The sequence below is a fragment of the Pelodiscus sinensis genome, chromosome 18 (assembly GCF_052426305.1).
Source record: "Pelodiscus sinensis isolate ZL-2025 chromosome 18, ASM5242630v1, whole genome shotgun sequence".
NCBI classification, from domain to species: Eukaryota; Metazoa; Chordata; order Testudines; family Trionychidae; genus Pelodiscus; species Pelodiscus sinensis.
Window position 1 is genome coordinate 8,469,099 of NC_143069.1, and position 8,215 is coordinate 8,477,313.

Consider the following 8,215-nt stretch of genomic DNA (forward strand, 5'->3'; position numbering starts at 1 on the left):
ATACACAGTGGCATTATGATATTTTTCTGTTTTCTGAGCTATCCTTTTCTGTTAGCTTTATTCTGCTGCATGTTGAGCAGAGATTTTCAGAGAACTATCCAAGAAGTCTCCAAGATCTCTTTGCTGAGTGGCAGAAGGTAATTCAGACTCCTCTATTTTATACAGATAGATGGGGTTATGCTTTGCAATGTGCATTACTTTGCATTTACCAACACAGAATTAGTTTGCCATGTTTTGCGAGATTCCCTTGTATCTCTTCGTAGTCCACTTTGAACTTAACTGCCTTGAGTCATTAGTATCATCTGCAAACGTTACCATCTCCTTACTACCTCTTTGCCTGGATCAGGGGTTCTCATACTTCTTTGCACCATGACCTCCTGCTGCCAACAAATATGACTGCATGACCCCCAGGTGGGGGACTGTAGCCTGGACCCATTCCGAGTGGGTTGGGGCAAAGTCTAAGCCTCACTGTGAAACGTGGAAGGGACCCAAGGTCTGAGCCCATTGTCCCATGTCTAGGTAGTTGAACTCAGGCTTGAGCATCGGTCCCAAGTTCCCAGTGACTCCATAGAAACAGGGACGTGATCCACTTTGTGGTCCCGGCCTGCACTTTGAGAATCACTGTTCTAGACAGTTTATGAATATATTGAACATCAGTGGTACTGACCCTGGGTATTTAACTCGCTTCTCCATGAAAGCTGACCATTTATTCCTGCCCGTTGTTTTGTATCTTTTAACCAGTTACTAACCCACAAGAGGGCATGTCCAGTGCTTTGCTTAAGAGCTCCTTTTGAGGGACCTTGTCCAAGGCTTTCTGAGAGGCCAAGTGCAGTATGTCCATTGCATTGCCCTGGTCTACATGTCTCTTGGCCCCCTCAATAAATTCTAACTGAGTGGTGAGGTATGATTGCTCTTCAGAAAGTTGTGTTGATTCGCTCCCTCATATTGGCTGTGTCTAGACTGGCCACTTTTTCGGGAAAAGCAGTTGCTTTTCCGGAAAAACTTGCCAGCTGTCCACACTGGCCGCTTGAATTTCTGGAAAAGCACTGACGATCTCATGTAAGATTGTCAGTGCTTTTGCAGAAATACTATGCTGCTCCTGTTCGGGCAAAAGTCTTTTTCCGAAAAACTTTTGCGCAAAAGGGCCAGTGTAGACAGCAGAGATTTGTTTTCTGCAAAAAAGCCCCGATCATGAAAATGGCGATCGGGGCTTTTTTGCAGAAAAGTGCGTCTAGATTGACCACGGACACTTTTCTGCAAAAAGTGCTTTTGCGGAAAAGCGTCCTGTCAATCTAGATGCGCTTTTCCGAAAAAGCTTTTCACGGAAAACTTTTCCGTTAAAAGCATTTCCGGAAAATCATGCCAGTGTAGACGTAGCCATTGTGTTTGTCTCTGTGTCTGACACTTTTGCTCTATACTGTACTTTCCCAACCACACTGCCTGGCAGTCATGGTAGGCTTACTGACCTGCAAGTGCCAGGATCACCCCAGCACCATCTTAAGAGACAGGTGTTACACTAGTTCCCCTCGAGTCAGCTGGCCAGAGGCTGATTTAAGTGATAGATTACCTCACAAGAACATAAGAGCAGCCAGACTGGGTCAGACCAAAGGTCTGCCGACAGTGCAGGGGAAACTGAGGCAGTCCATGGTATTTTACTAAGACCCTCTATTCAATCTATCTATCCTTAATTTGAAACAGAGTTGGGAGCAGCACAGCACAGGCCGTAGTATGACCCTGGTTACCTTGGCAAGCCCATTCCAAGGGGCCGTAGTTATATAAGGCACTGGCCGGTATCACAATAAATTTGTTTAAGTTAATGAGTGGAAGTTGCACTTACTGTCTTCCCTTTGATCCTAGACCCCAGATGGGAACACGCCAATGCGAGGCATATCATCCCGTAGTGGACACATCATACTTTTAATTGTTAAAGCTACCATTAAATGTCCAATGTTTATGTTGGCTTATTTAGCTTGTTAGTGATGTTTAATTGGCAATGGGCAGAGATGCTATGTAATCTCTTGTAGTTTATTGGCTTATGCGCTTATTTCCATCTTGCTGCTAGACCTATCAAATCACTTCCCCTCCGTCCATCTGCCACCTATATAATCTATTGTAATGATTTGACTAACGAGTGTTCACCAGGTTAACTGCTGGTTGGCACTCCGCCAGCGCTGGTGTACAATAAATCCTCTACTTGTTTTCATCTGCACCCAGAGTGTCCGGAATTATTCCCTACAGACAGTGGCCAATGATAGGTGCCCCAGAGGGAGTGAACAAAACAGGAAATCATCAAGCGATCCTTCCCCTGTTGCTCATTCCCAGCTTTTAGCAAACAGTTGCTGGGGACACCATCCCTGCCCGTCCTGGCTAGTAGCACAGTTAGTATTTCTGGAATTTCACATCTGAATTCCTTCAGCAGTCTGGGTAACTTCCTGAGATCTGTCACAAAAACAACCAGCCAACCAACCTACCCCCCCCCTCCGCCCCCCAAAAAAACCCCAGATAAAAAAGCAAAACAGCACAGAATCCTGAGAGCCGGGCCTAGTGGCTGTAAACAACATTTATGGGACCACAGAAAACTTGGCGCCACCCATGATAAGTGGACATCCAGCTAACTAAAATCATGCTGGACCACGGCTGTTGCTGCACCAGAGAATGCCAGACTAGAGAGACTCAACCTGTACAAACACGTATCATATTTGTCCATATTTAGCTGTCTGCTCTCATGGGAAGTGACTGGACGATGCTCTTTTCATTTGATTGCTTTTCCTCAGTTTCTATCTGGACTTTAACAACTTCCATTTTCTTCCCTTTAATAAATCCCCCCAAGAGAGGTTTCTGTCCAAACCATGTGCTGCTCTGCTGCTGTTGGCTTTCCCTGGGGCTACATCTACACTGGCACGTGCATTTGTGCAAGAGATGTGCTTTTGCGCAAGAGCATCCATGCCAGTGTAGACGCTCTGTTGCTCAAGAAAGCTCTAATGGCCATTTTAGCCATAGGGCTTTCTTGCGCAAGAAATTCATGTTGCCTGTCTACACTGGCCTCTTGCGCAAGAACAGTTGCGCAAAAGGGCTAATTCTTGAGTGGGAGCATCCTAGTTCTTGCGCAAGAAGCCCTGATTTCATACATTAGAGCGTCAGTGTTCTTGTGCAGAACTCGCAGCCAGTGTAGACAGGCAGCAAGATCGCGCCGATGTAGACACAGCCTTAGTGTAAAAGCTGTTTCCTTTAGTGTAAAAGGTCCTTTTAAATCTTACATGTCGAGAGTTTGCTCCATTTCAGTTTAGGCTTAGGTGGAGCCCAGCCTTCCTGTAGAGGCTCTTCCTCTTCTGAAAGGCTCCCTAGTTCCTGATAAAGCTGAATTGCTCCTTCCTGTGCCATTGTCTCATCCACGCCTGGTGACCCTGCAGATTTGCCTGTCTAAGGGTATGTCTACACTACAGCACTAATTCAAACTAACTTAATTCAAATTAGTCAATTCGAACTAAGCTAATTTGAATTAGCGCATCTTGACCCAAAAACTAATTTGAATTAGTGTTTTGCTAATTCGAACTAGCGCGTCCACACTGATTGGATGCTGGGTCGCATTTAAGGGCAGCTGAAACTGGTTCCAGCAGGGCATCAGGTCAGTAGTTGCTTTGTGTGGCTGCTGTCTGAGGCTATCTGAGGCTCGTGCTTAAAGGGACCCCCCTGGACAGCTGGTTCTCAGCTTTTCCGCTTGCTTGCCAACCTCGCCGAGGGACAGCAAAGCGTCGGTCTCTGTGCCCGTCTGTGTCAGTGGTTCCCTTTGGGGACACCGCCACAGTTGGCACCATGGAGGCAGAGCTCGCCCTGGACATGCTGCTCCAGTTTTTGGACTTGCTGCTGCAAGCCAGCCAGCAATGGCTCGAGGCTGCCTTGCACCACCTGGTGCACGTCAGCCCCCTGCCTCGCCCCCTGGCCTCCCTGGGCATTGTGGAGGAGCCGCAGCAGTGCCCGGATGCTAGCATGCCCCGCCGCATCTGGCGTCTGGACACCAGCAGCGACTGGTGGGACCGCATCGTCCTGGAGCGCTGGGGAGACAGACAGTGGACTCAGAACTTCAGGATGAAGAGGGACCCTTCTTGGAGCTCTGCGAGTGGCTCGCCCCTGCTCTGCGGCAACGGGACACTTGCATGAGGCCCGCCATCCCCCTCCAGAAGCGTGTGTCCATCGCCCTGTGGGAGCTCTCCACGCCGGACAGCTAATGATCTGTTGGGAACCAGTTCGGCATGCGAAGATCTACCGGCAGAGCGGTGCTCATGCAGGTACGGCACCCACTGGCCATTGGGCCGAGTGGGAGGGGAGCTGCAAGGAGGGAATGGGCCGCCCCAGGGAAAATGGGGGTGGGGGAGGAGGCGACAGTGCCCCGCACGGGAGGGTTCAGTCTGTCCCAGCCGTACTGCATGCTGCCCGCAGCGGCCAGGATCACAGCAGGGGCTGCTTCTGGGAGTGGAGCCCGGGCCAGTTCTAAGGAACGAACACTCCCAGCCACCTGGGCGCCCCAGTGATTCGTGGTTTGCTGTGTCTCTCTGCAGGTGGTCAAGGCCATCAACCGGGTGCTGCTCCGCAGGGTGGTCCACCTCGCCAACCCGGACGCCGTCATCCAGGGGTTCGGCTCCCTCGGCTTCCCCAACTGTGGGGGGGCCATCGACGGGACGCACATCTCCATCCGTGCCCTGGAACATCAGGCCTCCCTGTCCATCAACCGCAAGGTGTACTTCTCCATGCTCCTGCAGGCCGTGTGTCACCAACAGGTCCAGTTCACGGACATTAATGTGGGCTGGTCTGGCAAGGCACATGATGCAGGGGTGTTCCTCAACTCCTCCACGTGCCAGAGGGTTCATGTCGGGACCTTCTTCCCCGACCGCCACATCAGGGTCGGGGACGTGGACATGCCCGTGTGCCTGGTGGAGGATGCGGCCTACCCCCTGCAACTCTGGTTCATGAAGCCCTACACGGGGCACCTCAACCCCTCCCGCCAGGCCTTCAATGCCAGGCTCACCAGGGTCCGCATTGTGGTCGAGGGGGCCTTCGGGCGACTGAAAGCCAGATTTAGGTGCCTCCTCACCCGCCTCGACCTTGCTGAGCACAACATCCCTCCCGTGGTATCATGTTGAGAGAGCAGAAGGGGGAGGCTTTCCTGCCAGCCTGAATGGCTGAGGCTGAGCGCATGGCTGGCCAGTAGGTGCAGCCCTGCAGAGCAGCCATCCGGGAAGCCCAGCGGGGGGCCGTCTGGATCCGGGAGGAAGCCCTGCGGGAGAGCTTCCAGGTGGAGGAGGAGGACTGAACTCTCCCTGCATGCCCCACTGGGGCCTTCTTCCACCCTCCCTCCCTTCCCCTTTTCCCTTCCTAACTCCCCTTCCTAATGTCAAATAAAGACACCTGTTTTGCCAACAAAAATCTCTTTTTATTTTACATAACTGGGATGTGGGGAGGAAGGAGTGAAGGTGGGAGAGGGGAGGGGGAAACCTGGGAGGAGGGATCTGGAAGGGGGTGGAAGGGAGGAAGGGAAGGGAAAGCTCAGGGTTGGGGGTCCTGCTGGCTCTCCCGTCTCACAGCTGTGCGGGTGCCGGGGCGTTGGTGGGGAGTGAGTGTGGAGGGTGGGGCAGGAGGGAGGGGGGTGCGGAGGAAGTGGGAGGGGGAGCAGGGGTGGGAGGGGGAGCAAGAGCTGGGGCGGCCGCAGGGGCTGGAGCAGGAGGAGGCAGGAACCTGTCCACCAGGGTCTGGAGGTGGCCTCTGAGGGCACGGCCCTGCTTCTCCAGCGCCTCCAAGCTCCACTGCCGCAGCTGCAGGTCCTCCCGGACCCAGTGCTCCTGGATGCGGATCTGGTGCTCCAGTAGCCACAGACGCCACCGGTGGTAGTCCTCCAGGTTCCTGGTGCGCCTGCTGGCCCGGGTGCGGGTGGCTGTTGCAGGCGGGGTGGTGCGCCCGGCAGTCCCAGGCGCTGCGGCTGTGGTGAAACAAGAGCAGTGGTCAGTTCTCCTTGGGGACACAGTGGGTGAAACCCAGCCCCCCTCTGCAAGGCCAGGGCCCCTGCATGACACCCAGCTGCTGCTCCATGGTGGGCAAGGCCCAGGCGCACGGTCCCTGGGCTCCCTCTCCCCCCACCCTTCCGTACACATAAGGGGACTATGATGGCACTCACATGTGGAGCTCTCCCCGGCCTCGGATGGCACAGGTGATGTGCTCTGTGGGGTGACTCGGGGGTCCTGGGTCTCCTCTGGCGGCCAGGCTGTCAGCCATGCGGCTGTAGACAGCTGCGTTCCTGTGGTTAGTGCGGAGATCGTGGACGTTGGAGGCCTCCCCCCAAACCTGATGAGGTCCACAATCTCCGCACTAGACCAGGTGGGCGCCCACCTCTTACAGCCCTGGGCAGGCTCCTGGGAGCCGCCAGCCTGGTCCTGGGAAGAGGCGGAGGGCTGGGTGGCAGCGGGTGGCTGGCTCATCCCATGCTAGGTGGAGGGTCTGCTGGCTGGGTGCTGGCAGGCTTGCACCTGGCACAAGAACTGTAGCCAGCCCGTGCCCCTTTAAGGGCTCCGGGGCCGGGAGGGGGGCAGTAGAGTTTCCCTGGTTGTGCCCAGAGTGGCCACCAGGGCAAGCTGGGGATGGCTAGCCTCCCACTAGTTCGAATTAAGTGGCTACACAGCCCTTATTTCAAACTACTTAAATTGAACTAGGTGTTAGTCCTCGTGGAATGAGGTTTACCTAGTTCGAATTAAGTGCTCCACTAGTTTGAATTAAGTTCAAACTAGCGGTTTGTATGTGTAGCGCCTATTGAAGTTAATTAGAACTAACAGCTGTTAGTTCAAATTCACTTTGTAGTGTAGACATACCCTGACTGTGTATGGAGTTGGAAGGGTCCTAGACCCGGGGTGGACAAATTCCAGCCGAGAGACCGTGTCCAATTTTTCCTGGTTAGCCCCGGGTGGAGCCCCACTGCCAGATTTCCCTGCACCTCTGCAGATACAGGAGGTCACAGCCCCATTGGGCTGCAGACACCCAATGATGCAGATGTTTGCTTAGGGGTTGGGAAGAGGGGCAGACAGTATCCCAATGCAAGGGCACAGATGTTAGAGGGGAGGGCAGGGCAGGAAGGATCACAGTGCAAGGGCACAGATGTTAGAGAGGAGCTCAGGGCAAGTAGGCTCACAGTACAGGGGTGCAGATCTTAGCAGGGGGAGAATCCCAGCACGAAGATATTGGGGGTGTCAGGGTGAGGACTCAGTTTCATGTCTTTTGTAGGCTGTATCTAGGCTCCAGTTTGCATGTACTATATCGCCAACCCCCAGTGTTCAGAACTGGTGAGTCAGCCCCTCTCTCCTCCCTGCCCCACAGAGCCTGGCTTCTTGGAATCCCAGATACAAATACACTGCGGGATCTTTTCATCTGGCAGCTGGTGGTCGAGGTCTTTGGCTGAACTCGGGGTGTGTTTTCTAGCTGATCTCCACAAACCATGGGACCTAAAAAAAAAGGTGTCCGGGATTCTCTTCTAACCAAGCAAGCCCGATTGACTCAGCCAGCGCGATCCCAGTTGCTAGTCGTCATGCGGCATCAGGCAGTGAAATTCCCAGATCTGGCGTCATTCTAATAATGGGGCAGGGGCTTTCCAGGGGGGAAACGTCCCCAGTTGTCAGGAGCCTACTGAGCAAATCAGGGGAGTTGGCATCACTGAGATCTAGCCAGTGTCACAAAACGAGTGAACAGTTTTGCAGCTTGCACCATGGGTGATGGTGAACGGTGCAGTGCCCGGCTGTGGGGCTCTGCTCAAAGACTGGCTGGAGAGGGGCTGGCTCTGGATGTTGCTGGCACTTTGGGCTGAGCAGCCATAGAGCACCCAGGCTCCAGCTCTGGTGCTTGGGCAGCTGCGCGGTGCAGTGTGGAAAACCCCTGGGATCTGGACGCTGGGCAAGTGCAGCCCCCACCATGTCAGCCAATCAGCTCTTTGTTTGGGTGTGGCCAGGAGCCCGGAGCTGCTGGCCCAGGCCTTCCAGCTGGGTGCAAGTCACTCAACCTGAGCCAGATAGAACCTTTCCTGCTGTCACAGTGCTTGATCCATCAGCCCAGGGTCCTGCTGAGTCGGTCTAGCAGCATCTCCACAGTGACATGACCCTGCAAGGGCCCTGTAGGACCAGGCGTCGCCTCCCCAGCTCAGGCCCAGTGACTCTGAGCCTGGCCATGGAGGAGCTACTGATCC

The 8,215-nt window shown here is 54.1% G+C and overlaps 1 protein-coding gene across 5 annotated transcripts in view; it reads right to left on the reverse strand.

The window, feature by feature from the left end:
- Window positions 1–8,215, reverse strand: part of LOC102460158 (sulfotransferase 2B1-like) — a 189,419-nt gene that overhangs the window by 41,498 nt on the left and 139,706 nt on the right. The gene's annotated exons all lie outside the window — the stretch shown is intronic.